The sequence below is a fragment of the Drosophila elegans genome, unplaced genomic scaffold, assembly GCF_018152505.1.
Source record: "Drosophila elegans isolate 14027-0461.03 unplaced genomic scaffold, ASM1815250v1 contig_155, whole genome shotgun sequence".
Taxonomy (NCBI): Eukaryota; Metazoa; Arthropoda; class Insecta; order Diptera; family Drosophilidae; genus Drosophila; species Drosophila elegans.
This window is the reverse complement of record NW_024545520.1, coordinates 43,021-68,332: the sequence shown is the minus strand read 5'-3', so window position 1 is coordinate 68,332 and position 25,312 is coordinate 43,021. Positions and strand designations below refer to the sequence as shown.

The 25,312-nt window shown below is 36.2% G+C and overlaps 1 pseudogene; it reads left to right on the top strand.

Moving 5' to 3' along the window:
• The first annotated feature begins 1,187 nt into the window (after window positions 1-1,187).
• LOC121466799 overlaps window positions 1,188-25,312 on the top strand; it is a 45,496-nt pseudogene continuing 21,371 nt past the window's right edge.

Genomic DNA, 25,312 nt, shown 5'->3' with positions numbered 1-25,312 from the left:
TATAGTTGGTCATTTATGCCTTGCCAAGCAATAAGAGATTCAGCTTCTCAGTTAAACTTTATAACTTAGCGCCTAGCTAGCCATTTTAATTCGAAACTTAGACAATCGCATACACTATTTTCTGGGATAGGGGAATCTTTCATGAACTCTAATAAGGCAGTCGATATTCACGGTATGCAAGCTATCGTGCGATATTCGCAGCTGTTGTAACTCTTAGTATCACTGATTACCAGCCAAATTTCAAAATAAATACTACAGGATGGAGGATGCCACAAAACATTTCGCTAGCTGACCCGCATTTCTACAATTCACAACGAATTGATCTTTTAATTGGCGCTGGTCTGTTCATCGAAATAATCGCTAAAGGCAAAATTAATTTGGATAGCACCTTGCCCACGCTTCAAAACACCCAGATTGGTTGGATAGTTTCTGGAGGGATGTCAAGTATGCTAAATCGGAAATCTGTCTTGGCTGTCAAGGATCCTGCTGATCATTCAGATGATGACACACTTGGTGCCGTAGTAAAGCGGTTTTGGGAGATTCAAGACATTAGTTCAGAAAAACTATCGATGCTGGCCGAGGACTTACGATGCGAGCAGCATTTCAAAGAAAATTGCATTAGGCTGGAGAATGGTCAATATGCGGTTCGCCTTTTATCCACTTTAGGATTCGGATCTTTAGGTGACTCCTACTGTCTGGCCCGTCGTCGTTTAAAAAGTTTGGAATCAAAACTAAATAAAAACCCCAATCTGAAAGCGCAGTATTCGGCATTTTTACAGGAATACCTCTTTAGGACACACGTCTCTCGCATTAAGGGATCCAGCGGTACCACAATTTTTCTTGCCTCACCATTCTGTTCAGAAGCTTGAAAGCACTACCACTAAACTTCGTGTCGTCTTTGATGGTTCTGTAAAAACTACATCTGGGGATAGCTCTAAACGACTTGCTTCTAGCAGGACCAACAATTAAAAAATCTTTAATATTTTGCTTTGGTTTAGATTTTTTAAAGTAGCTCATTGTGGAGACATCTGCAAGATGTTCCGCGTTCGTGCGTTCGTGTTTCGTATCATGATGACTTTTTGCAATGCATCATTTGGCGAGAGAGCTTCACAGCTTAATTGAGTGTTTATAAACTAAACACAGTAACTTATGGAACCAAGTCGGCTGCCTTCTTGGCTATAAGAGCAATGCATCAGCTCTTTTATGATGAAGAGGAATCATTTCCAGTTGAAGCTAAAATCGTTCGTAGAGATTTCTATGTGGACGATCTAATCTCTGGTGGCGATTCAGTTGAAGAGGTGAAAGAAATTCGTCATCAGGTAAAGGAGCTACCCGCGCGCGGCCACTTTCCGATCCGAAAATGGTGTTCGAATGAAGCAAGCGCTCTCGAAGGAGAGTCTGATCGCGATAAAGAGCAATTGATTAAATTCAACGACGGATCAGCTATCGCCAAAGCTTTGGGGCTGGTCTGGGATCCATCTTCGGATATTCTTCTCTTTAACTTTTCACAAATTTTCACAAGTCAACGAGCAACAAAACGGATTGTGTTGTCAACAATTGCGAAATTTTATGATCCGCTTGGTTTAATAGCACCCATTATTACAAAATCCAAAAATTTTTTTTGCAAAAGCTATGGAGCACTAACATGGATAGGGACGACACACTGCCAGAGCCCCTTCTTTCGTCATGGGGGGAGTTGACCTCTCAATTGTCGATCGTTCAGAACCTAAAATTTCCACGATTCGTAATGCAATCGCAGGCTTCCGTCGAGATGCACGGATTCTGTGATTCTAGCACAGCAGCTTATGGCGCGTGCTTGTATTTGCGGTTGGAGGCCAATGGCAACGCTGAAGCACATCTACTCTGAGCCAAGTCTAGAGTAGCTCCCTTAAAAGCTTTAACAATACCAAGATTAGAAATTTCAGCAGCGTGCTTATTGGCTGAGCTTATCGTAAACGTTAAGGAAACCATAGGTTTTGATTGCACCTTTCACTGCTGGTGGGACTCGTCTATTGTGTTGGCTTGGGTTCGGCAACCTCCGAGGGAGTTCAACGTATTTGTGTCTAATAGAATCGCGAAAATCCAGGAGATGACGAAAGGTATGGATTGGCGGATGTTGTATCGCGCGGATGTACCCCCAAAGAATTGCTGGAGCACTCCATTTGGGCAAATGGACCTTCATTTCTACTGAAAGGAGCGTCGAACTGGCCCTACCTTTTAGATGCAGTAAAGTACCTTCCGGAACGGTGTTCCACGGCGCTAATTGGAACCGTTGGCCCTGACTTATCTAACAAATGCAAGTTTCTCAACTCATCCGACAAGTTGCAGCGTGTTTTCGCGTACATTTATCGATTCATTTCAAATTGCAGAGCCAAGTCATTACCTTCAACCATCTATCTTACCGTTGACGAGATCAGTTTCGGAACCGTTCTGCTCCAAAGGAGCATTCAACAGGTTCACATAGCGGTGGAGTATGAGGTTCTTAGCCAGTGCAAACCTTGTCCTCCGAAGAGCAAGCTGATTTCTCTGTGGCCAAGACTTAGCTCCAAGGGTTTATTTCGTGTTGGTGAAAGGCTTCAAAATGCGAGCTTGGATTACGAGGCTAAGCATCCGATATTGTTACCCAAGGATCATCCGGTCACCAGGGCGATTATCGTCTATTATCATGAGAAATACTTCCACGCAGGACCACAGGCGTTGCTCGCTGCTTTACGGCATAGTATTGGTCAATTCAAGGTCGAAAGTTCGTTGCTAGCGTCATCAACAAATGCGTCAGATGCTGTCGAATGAAGCCTGTGGCTTGGGAACACGTGATGGGTAGCCTGCCAGCAGATCGAGTTCAGCCTAACCCAGCATTTCACACCACAGGAGTGGACTATTGTGGACCGTTCTATCACAAGTCAGAGACCCGGAACAAAGCACCCCACAAGTACTACATCGCCGTCCTTGTCTCACAACGAATTCTTTCATTGCAGCTTTGAGAAGATTCATTAGCCTCAAAGGCAGTCCACGAACTATATCGAGTGATAATGCGACAAACTTTGTTGGCGCTAAACGAGAGCTAGCGGAACTGAAGGAGTTAATTTTGAGCGAACCGCAACGGCTTCGATAACTTCCTACTGTTTAGCGAATGGGATTGATTATAAGTTCGCGTGCCCCACATTTCGGTGGTCTATGGGAGGCGGCTGTAAAATCGGCAAAATTTCACTTCTGCCAAGTTGTCGGTACAGCCATCTTAGCCCTTCATGAATTAGTCCAATTTCAGAAAACGCTGAATATTTTTAGGTGCTATCGCCAGCGCATTTCCTAAAAGGTTCAAGCCACACAAGCCTGACGTCACTCATCTTCGCGAAGTCCGGTTAAGCAGTAAGCAAAGAGTAACGCAAATGCAGCAGCACTTCTGGAAAAGATGAAGCAGAGGGTATTTGTCCCTGTTGCAAGAACGATGCAAATGGCGGATCAAAATATCCAACATCCAAATCGGTCGAGTTGTATTGCTTCTGGAGGACAACCTTCCACCGATGAAATGGCAGCTTGGGTGCATCCATAAAGTCATACCCGAAAAGAACGGCGTCGTCAGAATAGCTGCGGTCCGGACAGCTACAGGTCTTACCAAAAGGACCAAACTAGCCGCTCTGCCCATCGAATCCCATTTGGTTGGAACCGTGCCTCTTCCAACGGGGGGGAGTATGTTTAGAGCAGAGCGCCAGCACCTAGTCAAATGCTCATAAAAGTGCGGTGCACACGCAGGGCTGTTATACAGCTTTGCATGTTTACTGTTCTTCGCCTTTCTTATCTCGCTACATTTGTCGCGTTATCTATTCAGCTGAGCTGCAGCGCAAACATGTACAAAAATTTTAAGTCAAGCTTTCGGCAAGCCAGTAATACAAATCCATTACAAGGTCATACAGCTAATAAAATTAAGAAATAATTTCAATTGAACCTATCGTGCGTTTTCTAAAAATGTTACTACCAGAAACCAAAGTAAACAGAAAAATTCCTTCACAGGATCAGAACAAGAACAAATAGATTTGCCTAGGCAAAGTCTAAATGATGCTTCTCAGCCCAACGTATACGAGGTCATTGTAAATGATGAGGTACGAAAAGTAGTGACCTTGCGCTTAACGGATTCACTTTGCTTACTAAAGCATGGAAAGAAAGTTATAGCAAGAATTGCTGTTAGCGATATATACACCAATGAAATTTTCGAGTTAGGTCAGTTATTTCAATGGCTTGAAAAGCAAGCCGGTATACTAAATATGAGCCAACTCAAAGTGGCACAGGGCGAAAAGATCTTTGACACCATCTCAATGGAATCATTTAAAAAAATGGGCAATAAAATTTTACAAATTTTACTCTAAGAGCGCTACTCAAGCCGGTGACCCTATTATTAAATAATGATAAAGAGAAAGAAATAATACTGCATACATTCCATGACGATCCATTACAAGGTCATACAGGCATAGCTAGACCATTAGACCATTTAAAATAAAAGGGTATTATTATTGAAAAAACATGACCAGATATATATCAAAGCATATAAGAAAATGCCGAAATACACAAAGACCCCATTGACTATCACTGAAACGCCAAACGTTATTGTGGATACGATCGGTCCACTACCCAAATCTGAACAAGGAAATGAATATGCAGTAACTCTAATCTGCGATTTAACAAAATATCGTGTAGCAATACCAACACAGAATAAAATTGCAAATACAGTAGCAATCTCTATATTTAAAAATTTTATTTTGAAGTACGGTCCAATGAAGACGTTCATTACGAACATAGGAACAGAATATAAAAATACAATATTAAAAGAATTATGCAAAAATTTGAATATCAAAAACATAACTTCTACCGCACATCATCATCAGACTGTAGGTACCGTGGAGCGAAGCCACAGAACATTTAATGAGTTCATCCGATCATACATTTCAGTTACAAAACAGATTGGGATGTGTGGCTCAAATACTTTGTATATTGTTTTAATACAACCCCCTCTATGACACATGACTATTGCCCATATGGGTTAGTTTTTAATAGTATAGATAAGATAAAACTCCATAAGATATAGAAGACTATGCTAAAGAATCTAAGTTTGGACTAGAAAAAGCATTTAACAGAGCAAGATTAATGTTAGAAGCTCATATGCAGAAAAAAAGCTATGACAAAAAAACTTTAGATTTTGATTTAAAAATAGGAGATCAGGGTTTGTTGAAAAATGAAAAAGGGCATGAGCTAGACTTTAAATATACTGGACCCTACAAGGTTGAAAGCATAGAAGAAAAAGTTAACATGGTAATTTCAAATAATACAAATAATAAAACAAAAAGGATAGGTTAAAGAGTTTTCATTCATAATTTTTAACTAAATAAATAGCAATGGTCTGAACCAAATAAATTCTAATAATATATACTAATAAAAAAAATAAACAAAAAAAAACAATTACCAATTCCTTCAGATTCCAATTTAAAAAAAAAATAGAAACCAACAACAAATTACAAATAATTAATAAATTTTTAAATTTTTCAAAATGTTATAGTTTAAACAATTAAACATAATGACTAGAAAATAACTTCATTTTATTACGTTATTTTTCAAAAGGAGGAATTTGTAGTATAAACACGTACTGTGTTCCCACTGTACCAACAGTACTTACTTACATAATCCAAATGTCCCTGCCGAAATATGAACCGATCGCTATGCCCTGGACCACGCACCGAAAGTGCTGGCGTCGGCATAATTGTAATATAAACGGACCACATGTTCATATACCTCGCGTTCCTGCTTAAGAGAGCATAGGCACTGTACCTAAGCATATAAATAGCCGTCTTTCTTGCGAAGTCTTTGGGCAGCGCAGCGACGAGACTTAGCCTTACTTGGATTTAAATGAATAATGTAATAACAGGACAATATAAACCTACAAAATCAAGATAAAACTAAACCTTAACTTGTTGTTTTATTGGTGTAAGTAACCCGTGCAGAGGGTATTATAATTTCAGTCAGGAGTTTGCAACGCAGTGAAGTAGACATTTCCGACCCTATAAAGTATATATATTCTTGATCAGCATCACTAGGAGAGTCGATAAAGCCGTTTCCGTCTGTCCGTCCATCTGTCTCTTAGTTTTAAAGCTATCTGAATGAAACTTTCCTAAAAGTTTACTTTCTATTGCAGGTAGTACATAACTCGGAACAAGCCGAACGGCTAAAGCATATAGCTCCCATAAGAAAATTCGGAAAAATAAATGAAAAAAAATTATAACTTTGCAGTTTTTTAATTTTTTTCTGGGTAAATATTTCAGAATGACAGTTTAAATTTCATCAAAATCGGACCACTATAACATAAAGCTTCCATAGATATGTTTTTATGTAACTTTTCTATTTTGTAATTTTTTTATACCCTTGCAAAGGGTATTATAATTTCAGTCAGAAGTTTGCAACGCAGTGAAGGAGACATTTCCGACCCTATAAGGTATATATATTCTTGATCAGCATCACTAGGAGAGTCGATCTAGCATTGTCCGTCTGTCCGTCCGTTTCTATGCAAACTAGTCTCTCAGTTTTAAAGCTATCTGCATGAAAATTTTACAAAAGTTGTCTTTCTATTGCAGGTAGTGTATAAGTCGGAACGAGCCGGATCGGACGACTATACCATATAGCTCCCATAGAACAATCGGAAAAATGAATGAAAAAAATTATAACTTTGCTGTTTTTCAATTTTATTTTTAGTTCTTCGACATATAGTAATGGTAATGGTTTCCGAGTTACGGTTTAAATTTCATCAAAATCGGACGATAATGTAGCTCCCATAGGAACAATCTCAAAACAAATACAAAAAAAATTACAACTTTGCTGTTTTCAAATTTTTTTTTTTAGTTCTTCGACATATAGTAATGGTTAAATATTTCAGAATTACGCTTTAAATTTCATTAAAATCGGACGACTATATCATTTAGCTCCCATAGAAACAATCGGAAAAAAAAAATACAAACAAAATTATAACTTTGCTGTTTTTAAAATTTTCTATTAGTTCTTAGACATATAGTACTGGTTAAAGATTTCACAATTACGTTATAAATTTTATCAAAATTGGACGACTATAACATTAAGCTCCCATGCGAACAATAAAAATATAAATACAAATTATTTTAAATGTAACTTTTTTATTTTGTAATTTTTTTAAAAATCCTTTTTGACTTAATAATAAATTGACAGTTCAGAATTACGTTTTTATTTTTATGTCAATCGGAAACAATATTATATATCATATATCACCATAATATTTAGTTCCTGAAATAACTGCAAGGGTATATGAAGTTTGCTTCCTTTCTTGTTAAAAGTTCTTTTCGACTTATTAATAATTTGACAGTTCAGAATTACGCTTTGTTAAAATCGGAAAACGATATCATTTAGCTAGGAACTATCAATTAATTAATTAATTTAATTGTTGCAAAAGCTCCAAGGGTATATGAGCTTTGGCTTGCCGAAGTTTGCTTCCTTATTTGTTTTAATTGGTTTGTTTTCATAATATATGTTTGGACCCAAAATTGTATGCTCATTGGTCTAAAAGCTTGTTTGCACTGACCGCATGTGCTATATTTCACTGTTGCGGCAGCGATAGAAGCGGTGTTTGAGAATCTCATGGCTGATCAAATTTATAAATTAATGTCTGTTAAGGATAGTAAATAAATACAACCTATTTGTTTGAGTTCTGTATTCAAACTGTTTCATTTTATTTAAAACTTCTTGACAAGAAACTTATGCGAAAATCTTATTCTAATCTTAGCTATGGTCTACGCAGAGACCTAATCTTTTTAGTCTGGGCGGGGGAGTTATCTATTTTGCCCCCCCGCACAAGAACTCTCGCTGAAGGCACATCTGGGAGCGATAATAATAGATAGCACAAGTGGCCTGCTGTTACAGATTACAAGTGTATTTGAAAAACTGAACCCTTGTCGGGTCCCAGATCGTAAACTATGGCTCTTGATCGAATTACACAGTTTTACATGACATGTGCAGAGCTCATTAAATCTTAGACATAATATTTATCAGTGTTCGTCTGAACATTCTGGCAAGGGCCGGCAAACTGTGGTGTATGTGTTGTAATTTCATAATTGATTCAATTGCAATATAAAATTAGTGGACTGTATTTATTCGATACATTTTATTTTGCATTATAAATTTAACACCTTGCACGGCTTGAAATGACTTATGTTTTAGGATTACAAAATTTGAATCTTTAATTTATTTATTTTTAATCAAAACATTCTTTAACATAATTTATTTATAACTTAAATTGATTTAATATTAACTATACCGTTTGGTATGGCAATGGCTTGTAATTGCCTTCGTACATTTATTTTTCTTATAAAATATACAGTTAATACAAGTATTATAATAATTGCCAAAATTAAAGAAGCATGTCCAGTTACATGATGGAAGTCTAATTCCTTTAATTCTAACTTGTGGGTCTTTAAATATTGTATTTCTTGTGTTAATCGATTGATTTCATCAGTATGATTTATTAAGGTCAAATCGAGCTAACTAAAACAATCCGCAGAAATGCAATTTTTTGCTCGAGGAAAGGACAGGAAGACAAGAAAAATTAAAGGTAATAAATTGCACAACGCATTTTTGACACAATACCGCCACCCTGTGTGCTCTTTTTTTTCTGTTCCATAGTTTTATTGCCGAAGTGTAAATAATTGCTTTTCAGTCGATTTTCGTGTCGAGTGCTGGCCATGTGGTCCCCCACCGTATTTTTACTCCCCCAACATTTTGTTGCCTGTTTGTTGGTGGCACTTTTAATGGCCACTTCGATCGCCCAAGGTGTTGTTGGGTCAACTTTTGGACCAGTGTTTTTCTTGGTTTTTTTGTTTTATTTCGGGGTCTCTCGAATTATGACAAATGATTCTGACTTACGGGCTGAAACTGTAGCTAAGCCCGAGAAACACAATTTATGGGGCCATAAGCGTGTGGCTTAAAACGATTTTGGGCGTGACCAATTGGGGGTTTAAAGTGTACAAAGTGAGCAAGTCAAAACAGAATACTCTGCAAGCTTTTTCAATAATTTAATATATTTTTCTCTTTTACAGGCCATCCATTCAGGCGAATCTGTCATCCTGACAGATAAATATTATCATGGCATGGCTCGTGGCTCTGGTCAGACCAAACAGATATAGCCATCTATCAGCCGACGCTTGGGGTGCAGAGGTCGAGCTAACCAAACTATCTTCGGTACATCATTAACCTCTCCAATATAAGACACAGAAAATGTTCCCTGATCTTCTAGCTGAATACTGTGTTGGGCAACTAATATTTTGTCATCAGTTCGAGCAGTACAATCTGACCTTAGCGTTAATATTCCTTGCTCAGGTAAATCCACTATTTCTATTTTCGAGTTGCTGCACTGAATTCTAGCCTTAGAATGGTTCTGAACCTTAAAAAGGCAACTGCTCTTCCTTTCTAACTCGACCCAACATGATTTATTCTCAATCACTGATTTATATTTGCAATCTGATTGCTTATTTGGTTTGAGAGGCTTAAGCTCACAACTATTATCGTTAGCACTACTCCAAGGCCAACTTCCTTCACAAACCCTTTTATTAGATTGCCATCTTTGACACTTATTAATGGTTGGTTCTACCATGAGGTGATAAGCATCTATTTCAAAATTGTAAACTAAGTACTGAGAATAGACATGTACTGTAATCATACGTTCATCTAGCCTAACTGGTACTGGGATAATTTTATAAAGCACCGAAGCATGTTTTCCAAACAAAGGTATTTTTGCATTGATAATTAACTTTTTATCTACAAATAACCCCCTAGCCGGGAGTGAATCTTTTCGCATTCATCTATAATGTTACTTAATTGTTTTGTAATCATGAAGAAGTTGATGGACTCCTTGTACACATGATAAGATTCCTTCAATACCGCCGTCATGTTCTCAAGTCTTTTATTCATTCCTTTAAAGTTTAAATTAACTTCTTCAGTCGTTCTTTTCAAAATATTAGTCGTAGAATCAACTAAGGAAGTTTGTTTCCTACTTAACTCATTAAGATTATGTTGATTGCTTAATAAGTTTTTCATATTGTCCTCCATTTGTATCCTGTCGTCTTCATCCATTATCCCAAATAAAATGTGATAAAGCGATCCCATAAATCCAAACGGAGCTCGTTTATTTCTTGATTTCCCCTGAGCCATAAAAAATGTATTATTTTCTTCTAAGTCTGAGATCTGCCTTTCTGTGTTATTGAGAACTAAAAGACACTGCTCCTCAAAACTAAGAAGCCTTTCGCAAATTACTCTCATTTTTGGGATTAAATCTTTACCTTTTTTAATCATCTCGAAATAAGCGTCCATATTATAAAATATAATTAAATTCCAAGAGGAGGCTACAATCTCTACGTCACCCATTGGATCTAGATATATAGCCGAAGTTTTGTTTATTTTCTCAATTGTATATTTTGGCTGATCAACTTTAGCTGAAGCGTAAGAGAATTGACACAATATACATAATAACAAAGCCATTATAAAAGAAAGTTTCGATATTGTTGATGTACCTCTAGTTCGACTTTTAGGTTTTGTTTCTTCAGGGTCAGATTCAGCTTTGTCCACAGACTTAATTCCTTCTAAAAGACAAATTTTAGTGATTGGTCTAGTTACAAATCCATCTTTTATTTTTATTTCTACCACTCTGACCTTTTCATCTTTGCCCTTGTGGATCCTTTCTACTTTGCCTATTGGCCATCTGGCTGGATGGGTATTCTCATCTTTTAATAACACAATTTGTCCCTCTTCTATATTAGGACTGTCTCTCTTCCACTTGTGCCTCTGTTGCAGAGTATGTAAACAGTCCTCTTTCCACTTAACCCAGAAATCTCTTTTAATTTTCTGGATTAGTTTCCACCTGTCTAAATTCCCAATTCTCTCATTTTCAATTGGTTCAACTATTTCTAGCGGTGGTCTACCAATCAAGAAATGTCCTGGTGTTAGGACTTCATCTTGATCAATTTTATTTTCATAGGTATACAATGGTCTTGAATTTAAGCATGATTCTATCTGACATAAAAGTGTAGACATTTTTTCGTATGTCAGACTATTTTCTCCGATTACCCGTTTCAAATGGTATTGCATGATTTAACTCCAGCTTCCCAAAAACCTCCGAAGTGAGGTCCTGCCGGGGGATAAAATGCCAATCAATATATTGGTATTAAGTCGACCATGATTGATGTCAATTAACAGGCTTATGACTCCGGATTGAATCTTTTCGCATTCATCTATAATGTTACTTAATTGTTTTGTTATCATAAAGAAGTTGATGGACTCCTTGTACACATAATAAGATTCCTGCAATACCGCCGTCATGTTCTCAATTCTTTTATTCATTCCTTTAAAGTTTAAATTAACTTCTTCAGTCGTTCTTTTCAAAATATTAGTCGTAGAATCAACTAAGGAAGTTTGTTTCCTACTTAACTCATTAAGATTATGTTGATTGCTTAATAAGTTTTTCATATTGTCCTCCATTTGTATCCTGTCGTCTTCATCCATTATCCCAAATAAAATGTGATAAAGCGATCCCATAAATCCAAACGGAGCTCGTTTATTTCTTGATTTCCCCTGAGCCATAAAAAATGTATTATTTTCTTCTAAGTCTGAGATCTGCCTTTCTGTGTTATTGAGAACTAAAAGACACTGCTCCTCAAAACTAAGAAGCCTTTCGCAAATTACTCTCATTTTTGGGATTAAATCTTTACCTTTTTTAATCATCTCGAAATAAGCGTCCATATTATAAAATATAATTAAATTCCAAGAGGAGGCTACAATCTCTACGTCACCCATTGGATCTAGATATATAGCCGAAGTTTTGTTTATTTTCTCAATTGTATATTTTGGCTGATCAACTTTAGCTGAAGCGTAAGAGAATTGACACAATATACATAATAACAAAGCCATTATAAAAGAAAGTTTCGATATTGTTGATGTACCTCTTGTTCGACTTTTAGGTTTTGTTTCTTCAGGGTCAGATTCAGCTTTGTCCACAGACTTAATTCCTTCTAAAAGACAAATTTTAGTGATTGGTCTAGTTACAAATCCATCTTTTATTTTTATTTCTACCACTCTGACCTTTTCATCTTTGCCCTTGTGGATCCTTTCTACTTTGCCTATTGGCCATCTGGCTGGATGGGTATTCTCATCTTTTAATAACACAATTTGTCCCTCTTCTATATTAGGACTGTCTCTCTTCCACTTGTGCCTCTGTTGCAGAGTATGTAAACAGTCCTCTTTCCACTTAACCCAGAAATCTCTTTTAATTTTCTGGATTAGTTTCCACCTGTCTAAATTCCCAATTCTCTCATTTTCAATTGGTTCAACTATTTCTAGCGGTGGTCTACCAATCAAGAAATGTCCTGGTGTTAGGACTTCATCTTGATCAATTTTATTTTCATAGGTATACAATGGTCTTGAATTTAAGCATGATTCTATCTGACATAAAAGTGTAGACATTTTTTCGTATGTCAGACTATTTTCTCCGATTACCCGTTTCAAATGGTATTGCATGATTTAACTCCAGCTTCCCAAAAACCTCCGAAGTGAGGTCCTGCCGGGGGGATAAAATGCCAATCAATATATTGGTATTAAGTCGACCATGATTGATGTCAATTAACAGGCTTATGACTCCGGATTGAATCTTTTCGCATTCATCTATAATGTTACTTAATTGTTTTGTTATCATAAAGAAGTTGATGGACTCCTTGTACACATAATAAGATTCCTGCAATACCGCCGTCATGTTCTCAATTCTTTTATTCATTCCTTTAAAGTTTAAATTAACTTCTTCAGTAGTTCTTTTCAAAATATTAGTCGTAGAATCAACTAAGGAAGTTTGTTTCCTACTTAACTCATTAAGATTATGTTGATTGCTTAATAAGCTTTTCATATTGTCCTCCATTTGTGTGCTGTCGTCTTCATCCATTATCCCAAATAAAATGTGATAAAGCGATCCCATAAATCCAAACGGAGCTCGTTTATTTCTTGATTTCCCCTGAGCCATAAAAAGTTTATTAATTTCTTCTAAGTCTGAGATCTGCCTTTCTGTGTTATTGAGAACTAAAAGACACTGATCCTCAAAACTAAGAAGCCTTTCGCAAATTACTCTCAATTTTGGGATTAAATCTTTACCTTTTTTAATCATCTCGAAATAAGCGTCCATATTATAAAATATAAATAAATTCCACTTCTACTTTCTACTTTGCCTATTGGCCATCTGGCTGGATGAGTATTCTCATCTTTTAATAACACAATTTGTTCCTCTTCTATATTAGGACTGTCTCTCTTCCACTTGTGCCTCTGTTGCAGAGTATGTAAATACTCCTCTTTCCATTTAACCCAGAAATCTCTTTTAATTTTCTGGATTAGTTTCCACCTGTCTATATTCCCAATTCTCTCATTTTCAATTGGTTCAACTATTTCTAGCGGTGGTCTACCAATCAAGAAATGTCCTGGTGTTAGGACTTCATTTTGATCAATTTCATTTTCATAGGTATACAATGGTCTTGAATTTAAGCATGCTTCTATCTGACATAAAAGTGTTGACATTTCTTCGTATGTCAGACTATTTTCCCCGACTACCCGTTTCAGATGGTATTTCATGGATTTAACTCCAGCTTCCCAAATACCTCCGAAGTGAGGTCCTGCCGGGGGGATAAAATGCCAATCAATTCTATCTTTTTCGAGCTGCGCGGCAATCATTGTATTTTCCTTGATTGCTTTAACTAAATCTTGATCTAATTTTCTTGAGGCTCCTACGAAATTAGTTCCGTTATCCGAATAAATATTTTTACATTTATCAGTAATATCTACCAGAACTCTGGTAGCTAAATATGGTGCGGATGCAGTACCATATGTGACTGTTTTTTATTTTTTCATCTGGAGAGTTTCTCCATAAAATGTTCTGGTATTGCTGATCCTCATCATCAATCTTTATTTGACGATACATTTTTTCAACTTCCGCGAATACCACATATTCCCATTATCTCCATTTAACGATAATGTCAAAAATATTATTTTGAACTCGTGGACCAACCCACATCGTTCAAACTTTTGTTATTAGTAGTTTTTGCTGAAGCGTCAAAAACTACTCTTAATTTGGTCGTCAAGCTCGAATCTCTGATCACGGCTTGGTGCGGTAAGAAATACTTACCTTCATTCTGCACTTCGACCATATGTCCTAAATTCATATATTCATTAATGAAATAAGTTAGTCTGCCCTTAGTTTCTCGTTTCTTTTTAATTTTTTCTCCAGATTCATGAAACGAGCCATCGCTTGTTTCTTTGAATCCCCTAAGGTGACATCATCTTTAAATGGAATTGACACAATGTATCGCCTATCTGAATCTATCTTTGTAGTTTTTGTGAAATTGTTTTCACATATTTCAGATTCGGTATCATTTTTATCTTCATCCTCTACTTCCCAATACCGATCGATATCTTTTAATTCTATGGTGGTTGCTACAATTGTCTTCTGTCCCTTTGATTTTTTACTTCCAGAGATAATCCACCCGAAATCGGTTTTTTGGCCGAGGAGGCCATTTATTTTGACCACTCCACGCTGCAGAATTTCAGTATATAGATCTGCTCCAATAATTAGATCTACACGCCCCGGCTTATTAAAGTCGCGGTAGGCCAAATTATATTTTTCCCATTTCGTTTTGTCAACATTAACTTTGTGGGCTGGGAGAGCCCTCATAAGTTTTGGGAGTACTAATGCTTCAACTTTTAAAATTTTTTGGGAAGCATTACATTTAATTGAAAGATGAATTTTGTGCTTCGAGATGCACTTTACTGTGGAGGATACTCCACTGATCTCTGTTTGAGATCGAATTTTTTGTAATTTTAGAATCTGCACAGATTCTTCAGAAATTATGGTGCTTTGAGAACCACTGTCAATCAAAGCTGTGAAATTTTCAAACCCTCCATTCGAGGATTTTATTTGAACGCGTGCTGTAGCAAGCAACGCCTGTTCGGATGTCCTGCAAGTGTTAACCTTTTCTAATTTTGCTGTGGTGATTTTTCTTGCAAATAGAACATGAAATGTCGCTTTGCAATTTTTATTAAATGAAGGTTTCAGATATTTGAAACACAAATGGGCATTTTTTACTTTTTCCATCCTTTCTGATGGATTTAAAGCCTTAAATTTCTGACACTGGAATATAAAATGTCCCGAAATTTTACATATGGGACAATTATTAGTAGCTAATTCTTTTATAATGCTACTATACATTTTTTTTACAGGCTTTTCATCCTGAACTGAGCTTATCGAACTTAGCCGTTGCTCTAAAAATTCAATGACGTCCGATAACGCTTGAATCTCTTTAGTTTTTTTAACATGGCACTCATATAGTTGAAGAGCTTCTTTGTTAAACTTCCTAATTATTATGTGTGCAAACATAATATCCACTTCATCAGAAAGTTGTGCCTTCAATTTTATCATGTGTATTGTCTCGTTAATCGTGCCAATAAATATTTTTAGTTGCCTAACTGAATCAACCTTTACGATTTGAAGATCCAGAAGGCGGTTTAATTGATCGGAAAAAATTTTCCTTTTATTTTCGTACCGCTTGGTTAATAACTCCCAATCGGCCTCATAATTCTCCCCAGATCCCAACAATAAGAGAGAAACCACATTTCTGGCTTCTCCCTTAAGTGAGATCTTAAGGTAACTGAACTTAAAAGAAGGACTTAGATCCTCTCTTAAATGAATGAGTTCATTAAACAACTCATAAAACAGGTCCCAGTCTTTGGAATCTCCATAGAACGTGGGTACCTGAATTTTAGGTAACGCTGGCAAATCATCAATTTTATAATTTCCAACGTTAACCTTTCCGGGCACAATTTGTTCGATATTTTTTTCATTGTGTTGGTTATTGACGAGATGTCGCACTCTTACTCGTTCAACTCCTCGTCATAACCCCTATCAGTGACATCTACTTGGTCGACTTGTTTTAGATCTACTATTTGTGTCCAAAAAATTCTAATTTCTGGATTCTAATCTCAAAAGTTGAAACATTATCTAGATTAATGTCTTCAAAAGTTTCTTTTAAGTATTCTCGTACCTGTACTATTGCCCTATCTAATTTAGAACTACTGGCCTCTAAGTCAACTTCGTCAGCTTTGTTTAAAACCCTATTTATCCTTTCTTTTATATTTGAGAGATCTAACATAATTTTCTCATAATGGTTCTTCTTGAAGTAGTCATGATCGACTACTCCAATTTGAACCAAAACCGAATGATTTTGAACACATTCGGACCTTAATTCCTCACACTGTTTCAAATATTCGAATGATAGACTAGGTAGCTCTCTAAGGGTATGAATTAGTTTTGTAATTTCTACTTGCCTTTTTATTAAGGCAATAGTTTCACCGGACAACATGGTTTTGGCTTTAGTTTAGCATTTGTATATATGTAAAAATAAATTGCTGTTCGTTAGTTTTGCTAAAACTCGAGAGCGTCTGAACGGATTTATCTTTTCTTAATATTAAAATGCTCGTAACTTATTAATTTTTAAAATTAACTTAGCTGGTGTCTTTGTTGTCGTCACTGCCGATGTCGCAGTTGTAGTTGTTTTAGCTGATGCTGTTGTTGCTGATGCGCTTGTTGTTGCGGCTGTTGTTGCTGATGGTCGTTGTTGCTGCTGCTGCCGTTGTCCTTGTCTCTGTTGCCGCTCCTGTTGTTGATCCTGCTGGCCTTCCTTCAGTTGTCGTCTCTTTGAGGGTCTTCGTTGTTGTTTTTAAAGATTTTTTTAAGTTTTTTTTTTAAATCTTTTTATTTATTTATTTTTGAACACTTAATATTGGTTTTTTTTTTGCTTTAATATTTGTTTTTTGTCACTGATAGTTTAAATATATATTTATATATATATACTTTTTTTTTTTTGCACATTTTCGATGTGTGGCCTCGAATACGCCTGATTTTAATAATTCACTTTTTTTGTTGTTGTAAGGCCACGAAAACGCCTCAAAATAAAATTGTTCGATGACAATTTATTATATTTTTTTTTTAATTTAACTTGTCGATTTCTCGACCACAATTTCACAAAAAATTTTTTATTTTTTTTTTATTATTTTTGAAAAGTGCTTTAAACAATAAGGACTCTTATTTCTCCTTTTGCTTTTAAATTTATACTCTGTTTCTTACCATAAAGAGGAAAACAAGAGTCAATTAAGGTGCTGGCTTTCCTCTAAGTCTCTTACCACTGGTGGGGGAAAACTGTAGAGTTGCTCGTACGACCAAAATGTTAAGGATAGTAAATAAATACAACCTTTTTGTTTGAGTTCTGTATTGAAACTGCTTCATTTTATTTAAAACTTCTTGACAAGAAACTTATGCGAAAATCTTATTCTAATCTTAGCTATGGTCTACGCAGAGACGTAATCCATTTAGTCTGAGCGGGGGAGTTATCTATTTTGCCCCCCCGCACAAGAACTCTCGGTGAAGGCACATCTGGGAGCGATAATATTAGATAGCTCAAGTGGCCTGCTGTTACAGATTACAAGTGTATTTGAAAAACTGAACCCTTGTCGGGTCCCAGATCGTAAACTATGGCTCTTGATCGAATTACACAGTTCTGCATGACATGTGCAGAGCTCATTAAATCTTAGACATAATATTTATCAGTGTTCGTCTGAACAATGTCCGACAATGCAATGCACAATAATAATCAGTCTGGTTGTAGGAAAAACAGAAGCTGTACCTCAGCTAATTTAAATAATTGCAGACGACCTAAGGGAACAAATAGACGAAAACAATGTTACACTCTTAGTTTTACTGGACTATAGAAAGGGCTTAGATAGAGTAAACCATAATGTCATTTGTGCAAAACTACGTAATATGTTTATATTTTTTGAAACTTCTGTCAATTTTGTGTCTTCGTACCTACAAAATCGTCGTCAATCTGTTGTACTGTCTAGCATTTCGTCTTTATATGAAAATGTTAATCGTGGTGTACCCCAAGGGTCTGTGCTTGGTCCCTTATTGTTTACCTTATATGTAAATGTACACTTGAATGCTGATGATTTCCCAATGTATGTGAGTCGTCCTTTGAACAGAATAAATGAAAGTATAGATGTTTGTAACAGAGAACTTGAAATGAGTGGGCCGTCAACAATGGCCTTGGGATCAATCCATTAAAATCAAAATGTCTTGTCATAAGTAAAAGAAAGATAATTTTTAACATTTTGCGGCCACTGAGTATAAATAACACGCCACTTGAGTACGTTGTGCAGCTGTAAACTTAGGTTTTACATTCAACAGAACTCTTACCTGGAATGATCATATTGCAAAGTCTGTAGGGAAAATATATGGCATAATAAGGACATTATTCGTAACTAAAAATTGCCTGCCCACCCATATACGTTTACTAATAGCTAAAACTTACCAAACTTGTTTCTTCGAACCTACAAAGTCTGTTGTACTGTCTAGCCTTTCGTCTTCATATGAAAATGTTAATCGTGGTGTACCCCAAGGGTCTGTGCTTGGTCCCTTATTGTTTACCTTATATGTTAATGACCTTCCCAATGCGTTATCTGAATGTAATGTACACTTGTATGCTGATGATGTCCAAATGTATGTGAGTCGTCCTTTAAACAGAATAAATGAATGTATAGATGTTTGTAACAGAGAACTTGAACGTGTAAATGAGTGGGCCGGCAACAATGGACTTGGGATCAACCCATCAAAATGAAAATGTCTTGTCATAAGTAAAAGAAAGATAGTTTTTAACAATTTGCAGTCACTAAGTTTAAATAACACGCCACTTGAAAACGTTGATACAGCTGTAAACTTAGGTTTCACATTCAACATAACTCTTACCTGGAATGGTCATAGGGAAAACATATGGCATAATAAGGTCATTATCCGTAATTAAAAATTGCCTGCCCACCCATATACGTTTACTAATAGTTAAAACCTGCATTGTTCCAGCTCTACTTTATGGAGTAGAAGTTTGTTCAAACTGTGGCACTATCAGTAAAAACAAAATTAAAGTTCTATTTAATAGCATAGCCAGGTATATTTCAACCTTCCACATAGAAATCACGTATCCGAATTTTCGCAGAAAATATTCGATATCTCACTAAACGAATGGATAAAGATGCGAATCTTAATATTTCTGCAAAAAATTATTTTCCAAAAAGAACCTTCGTATCTTTTCGAATAACTTCAGTTTACTTCCTCTAAAAGAGCAAACAATCTTACTTGCATAAGACCTAGATCACTGACATCCGAAAGACAATTTTTAATGAATGCTATTGGATCATGGAATCACCTCCCCAACCATATTAGCAGTGCCACGCAATTCAAGATCAAAATATTCACACACCTTAACAATACAATTAAAATTTACCTTTATGTAACCTATTTAATTTTTAAATGGCAACTGTAGTATATAGTTGTCTGATTAGCAAAAACTTGTATTAGATATGCATAGTTTCATGTGAATAGCTTTTATACTGCAAAAATGTCATATAAAAATAGAAAAAACAGATAATCTACAACTTGCGATTGCTTTTCGAATTCGATCTGCTTATACATGTTTTAGGACGACTGTAAAAGTTTCAGATTGCTAGCTTTTAAACTGAGCTCGCAAACGGTATTGACACAGACAGACAGACGGACAGACGGCCATGGCTATATCGGATCCCCTAATGATTCTGATCAAGAATATATATAGTGACATGTCCATATTCCTATGAGACTCTGCATATATTTAAGCAACACATACACAGTCCCATAACACTCTGAATATACCCATTACTTTATGTATCTACAATATACCCTACACTACCCTACAATTATTCACCCTTGTAACAAGAGCCCAAAATCGAAGGCCAACGGAAAGTCCCCAAACATGTTATCACCCAAAAATGTTCACTAAACAACTGACCCCAATTGTCACGTTCACACGTTCAAAGATAATCAAAGTTCGGCTCGCAGACACATAAACTCCTATTTCAAAAACACATAAACTCCTATTTCAATCCAAAGACATTTCAAAGTCGTAAAATCTAAGAGCGCACTTGTATCCAAGAGTCAAGACACTTGAATCCAAGAGTAATTAAAGTTTCACTCAAAAGAAACTGAAAGTTCTCAGAACAATTTCACAACTCACTCAAATCCCGAAAAGCTCGAGACCGAGGCTTGATCATCAACAAAATCAGATCAGCAAGTTAAGTTCATTTTGAGACCTCAAAGTAATCGGTCGGTTTTCTTCACTAATAAGTTTAAAACTCTGTAAACCACAAGTTGAATAAAATAAAATTATATTTTTTTATTTAATCGGAGTTGCAAACATTTAATTATATTCATTATGGGGTAGGAAACGTCTTCTTCACTGCGTTACAAACTTCTGAGCAAAATTATAATACCCTCTTTTAATAGCAACAATGTCACCAACATCGTACTTATTAGCTTGCTTGCCGCGCAAGTTATTTTCGTTTTCATCTTGTACCTTCGAGATTTGAGTTTTAGCTTTAACTCTCAAATCACTTCGCTCGTCGTTAAACGCTGAAATCGCCTCCTTGTTTATCAAGTCTTGGATGTCTTCCTTTGTACGCATTTTGGAACCTACTAGAATCTCGAACGGCGTTGTGGCAATGGATCTAGAAAACGAAGAGTTTATCGCCTGCTGTACTTTGTTAACGTTCTTGTACCACTTTGCATCGACGACCCATGTTTAATTTCGAGAGGACTGAAATTATAGTGGCGTTCAATCTTTCCACTTGCCCGTTCACGCGTGGAAGTCGGGTACAAACAGCAGAACTTGGTAAAGGAATCAATTACTGCTAGGATATGCTTGTTATCCTTGTTGGTTGAGTCTAACGGACATAAACAGTCGATATGAAAGTAGTCCTTCCTGTATACCTTTTTTGCGATTGCTCAGAATAGATGGAATGAAGCAATTTATGACCTTCTGAATTTTTTCCTCAAGACATGGAATGTAGTACTCTGTGCTGATCAGATCCTTAACTTTCCTCGACGCAAAAAACCCTGCTTAAGAGCTCTTGTTAGATTTGTCTCTTGGTACCACAACTAACTCAGTGTCACTGACTAACTTGTGAAGAATATCAAGTATCGCTCTGAGATGTTCATCTTGCTCCTTCGCCTTTAAAATACCTAACGATAAACTTTGGTCAACAATTGTCACGACTGGCTAACGGCTCAGAGGGTCCGATGTCATACTCTTGTAGAAATAGGACCCAGTGAGCTACTTTTGTGCAAAGGTTTTGTTTGTCCAAAGTTTTCGTGAAAGCGTAGCAGTCGGGTAATATTTTAAAGTTGATACCTAGCAAGTAAACTTTAACTTGGTGAGAGCTTTGATGACTGCAAGATTCTCAAGTTCGTAACTGGTACATTTTCTTTGAGCTTCAGTGGTTTTCTTGCTCATGAAATGTACTGGATGCATCTGAACGTTGTCTAAGGATTTATGCAAAAGGATTGCCCCAAATACATCAATGGAAGCATCGGTGTGTACTTCAGTCTCGAGTTTCTGATTGTTGATGTTTTTTTCTTTCGGACCCCTACAAAAATTTGGTATTACTCTAAGTCAGGTCTTTGAGGAGATTAGAAATAATGGCATAATCTCGAATAAAGTTCCGAAGATAGCCTGTAAGTCCCAAAAAACTTCAGCTGCTTCAAAGCTTGCGGAGATTTAAATTTGGACACAGCCTCAATCTTCTCTGGTGTTGGATAAATCTTTTGGTTTTCAATGATATGGCCAAGGAGTTATATTCGCGATTTTAGAAAATGACATTTTTTAAGATTCAGCTCGGCACAGGTGCCAATGACCTTCTTCAGATTAAGTACTGCGTTTTCTTCGTTCAAAACCGGTATGATGACGTCATCGATGTATGGCAAAGCAATGCCTTTGCGAGATAGCTGCCGAACTGCGAGATAGCTTTAGGAACTGATATTGTCCACTTTGAGTGACAAAGGACGTAAATTTTCGGCTTGACTCTGAGACAGGTACATGAAAATCCGTTATTTAAGTCGATTGTGTGGAAAATCTTTGCATCTTGTAGACGGTCTAGTTGATCATCAATAAGAGGTAGAGAAAAATGGACTTTAACGATTTCCTTATAGATCCCTTGGAAAATCAACGCAGAGTCGTGGAAAGCCGTCCCAATTTTTTTTACCATTACTACGGGGCTTCTGAACTCGGAGTAAGACTCTTCAATGATTCCATTTTGTAGCCATTCTTCTGCGCCTCAGCAAACGGCAATCGTCTTGGTCTAGTAAAAATTGGCGTTTCGCCCTTTAGAATTAATCACATTTATTTATATTATTTTAGTTTAGTTTATTTTGTGTGAAGCGGCTTGTAGTTGGTAATTATTTTACGAACTGGCCTGCTCATTAATATTAAATTCACTATTGTTTTCACCCATATCAATAAGCATTACGTTTACGAAATCGCTTTTTTGTTCGTTGTCACTAGGCATTTTACGCACTTGCAAACCGTCACGATTGAAAATGTTCTCAGCATGTAAGCAAAGTTCCTCACCAACAATCAATTTGAAGTCCATGCAACCGATTGGAACCACATAAAAATCTAAAAGGAACGATTCCTTGTCAATTTGAATGGTTTCTTTGAAATGTCCAATAGGATTTATTTTACTTGTTTCGTGCTCACTTCGTGCTCACTCACTCACTTCGGTCTTCGAATTTGAACATACAAGTCTTCGCGGACTAGACTGAACTTGCTACTGGTGTCGAAGAGAGCCACGCACTTTTTGTTAGCTATAGTAATTTCTTTGCTCGTGAAACTGCTCTTCGACTGCACTCTATGCGTGTTCACTTTACTGTTCTCAGCTTTTTCATTTTGGTCACAATTGTTAGAAATATGTCCGTACTGGTTACACTTAAAGCATTTTCTACATCGTTCTTTGGTTTTGCAGTTAAAACGTTTAATTTTTCACCACAATTATAAAAGGTAACTTCTTTTTTTAAGTTCTTATTCACTGTTGCACATTTCTTGCTGTGAAACATTTCCTTACTACGTTTTTGTTTTTCTCTTTCGTTTTTTGTGACGTAACATTTTAACTTCTCTTTGAACTCACTCAAATTTCTGGCACCGTATAGAAGTGTTATTTTCAATTGGATGATTTTCTATGCCATCGATTACGTACTGTATTAAAACTGAATCACTAATTTCACCATGAATGGCCAACTCCTTCATTCGGTGCAGGTAAGCGAAACTACACTCTTCTTAATCGCGTTTACTTTTGCTTAGCTGTTCGTGTATTTGTTTGCCGCCCACTACAGTTTAAAACTCATTTAAGAGTGATGTTTTAAGAGCATTCCAAGTGCATAGACCTCTCTCACTCTTACAAAGAGTTTGGCAGTTCCTTTCAAAGATTTTTTCGCAAATATTAACTTTTGCACCACATTCCAGCACATGATCTCGGCCTGTTCTTCGAGCTCAGTTAACCACGATTCAATGGATATTGAGTTAGTACTATCGAAAAAACGAATTGAGTCTTCCAAATCGCGGAAGCTAGATGCGGTGTTGCGACTTTTTTGCAAAAAGTTTTTGGTTCTTGGTTCGCACTATTCGCTGAAATTTGCGCATTTTGAATTCTGTTTTCTTCCTCAGCCATGTGGATTTTTGTACTTCTTCCGCTCTCAAACACATCGACATCTTCGTCTGATGAGTCGATTTGGATGTGTGCGAGAAGACCATTTTGCAACATATTGCAAAATATATGAAGTCCTACGTCAGCAACGTTGTAGGTTATGTTTAAAACATTGCAGATCGATGCTAAATCCCGTTCGCTCAGATGTTGCTGTATATAGCTTACTTTCGCCTGATAATTTTCTTAAGTCTCATCAATATCGAATCCGGAAAAGTCCCGAAGTCTTTGGCGGTTGTTTCGATCTCCCGCTCTTTCAAATACATATGTGTGCAGAGCAACAATGTTTTCTTTTTTGCTACTGCGCAAATTTTCACCTATGAATTTTAAACGGCTTATGTTTATTTAAACGGCTTATGTTTGTCCAAAAAAGTAAAATTACAGCGACGAAATAAAGTTTTAGAATTTAACACAGATTGTAGCACACATGGTTTTTTTTTTTAGCTTTCAGCTTTTTACTTTTCACTTATCCCGGTTGAGCCACCAAATGTGGGATTTTTATTATTGTTTGTAAAATTATTTGAATTTGAGTTAGATCTCTCGTCTTCTCGTCTTAGAACCCCCTCGTCAAAGTCTCGAATTGAACTCCCTGTCTTCTCGTCATCTGCATAAAGACAACTTTTTGCTCGTTCGTCTTTAATCTTCATTTGTAGTCTTTCGTCTTTCTCCCAATTTCGTAGTTCTCGTACAGCTTCATGGTTGTTGTCTAGCGAAACGTATATCATGCTTGCTCCTTAAAGCAGACACACCCCACATATATGTAACCAATTTAATTTTTAAATGACAGCTGTAGTATACAGTTGTATGATTGTTGAGAACTATTACCATAAGGAAAGTATACATAAATAATTTAGATTTGCATAAAAAAGGCATATTTTCACAGCTATGGAGCGTAAGCGTAACTATGCGTAAGTAAATAAAACTTGGAAAAATTGTTGTCAATAGCTTATACACCGCGCGAAATATAAATTAAATATTATGTAATTATATAACAACAAAAAGATTAATTATATGTAACCTATTTAACTTTTAAATGTCAGCTGCAGTATATAGTTGTCTGAATACTTGAGCAAAGGTATACATAAAGATATTAGATTTTGATAGTTAAATAGAAAATAAGGGATATTTTCAAAGCTCTGAACAATTTTTACTATGGAAGCTGATCAAGGTTTGCGAAAATAAATAAGACTTGGATAAATGTATGACATTAGCTTATAAACTGCGCGCAACATAAATTAAATTTTATGTTAGTATATAAAATATAAGAAAGGAAGCAAACTTTGGCAAGCCGAAGTTAATATAGCCTTGCAGATGTTGCAAAAATGAAATATTCTTTAAAACATTAAAATTATGATTGATTTGCGTATATGTCTAAAAACATTGGAGCTATGATGATTACAGCTCAATTATTTGAAAGTTCGTATGGCTGTATGATATCGCTTATATTTAACCCAAAATTATTAAAACACTATAATTTAACTTAAATAAGTTCTGAGAAACTGTTGAACACTAAAACTTCCACTTGGCTGAATACAGCCAATTGATAATAATACCATTCTAACAGAAAATATATTTGACAAATATTACCTTTGTTTTTATGTTATATCGTATGAAGTCATTG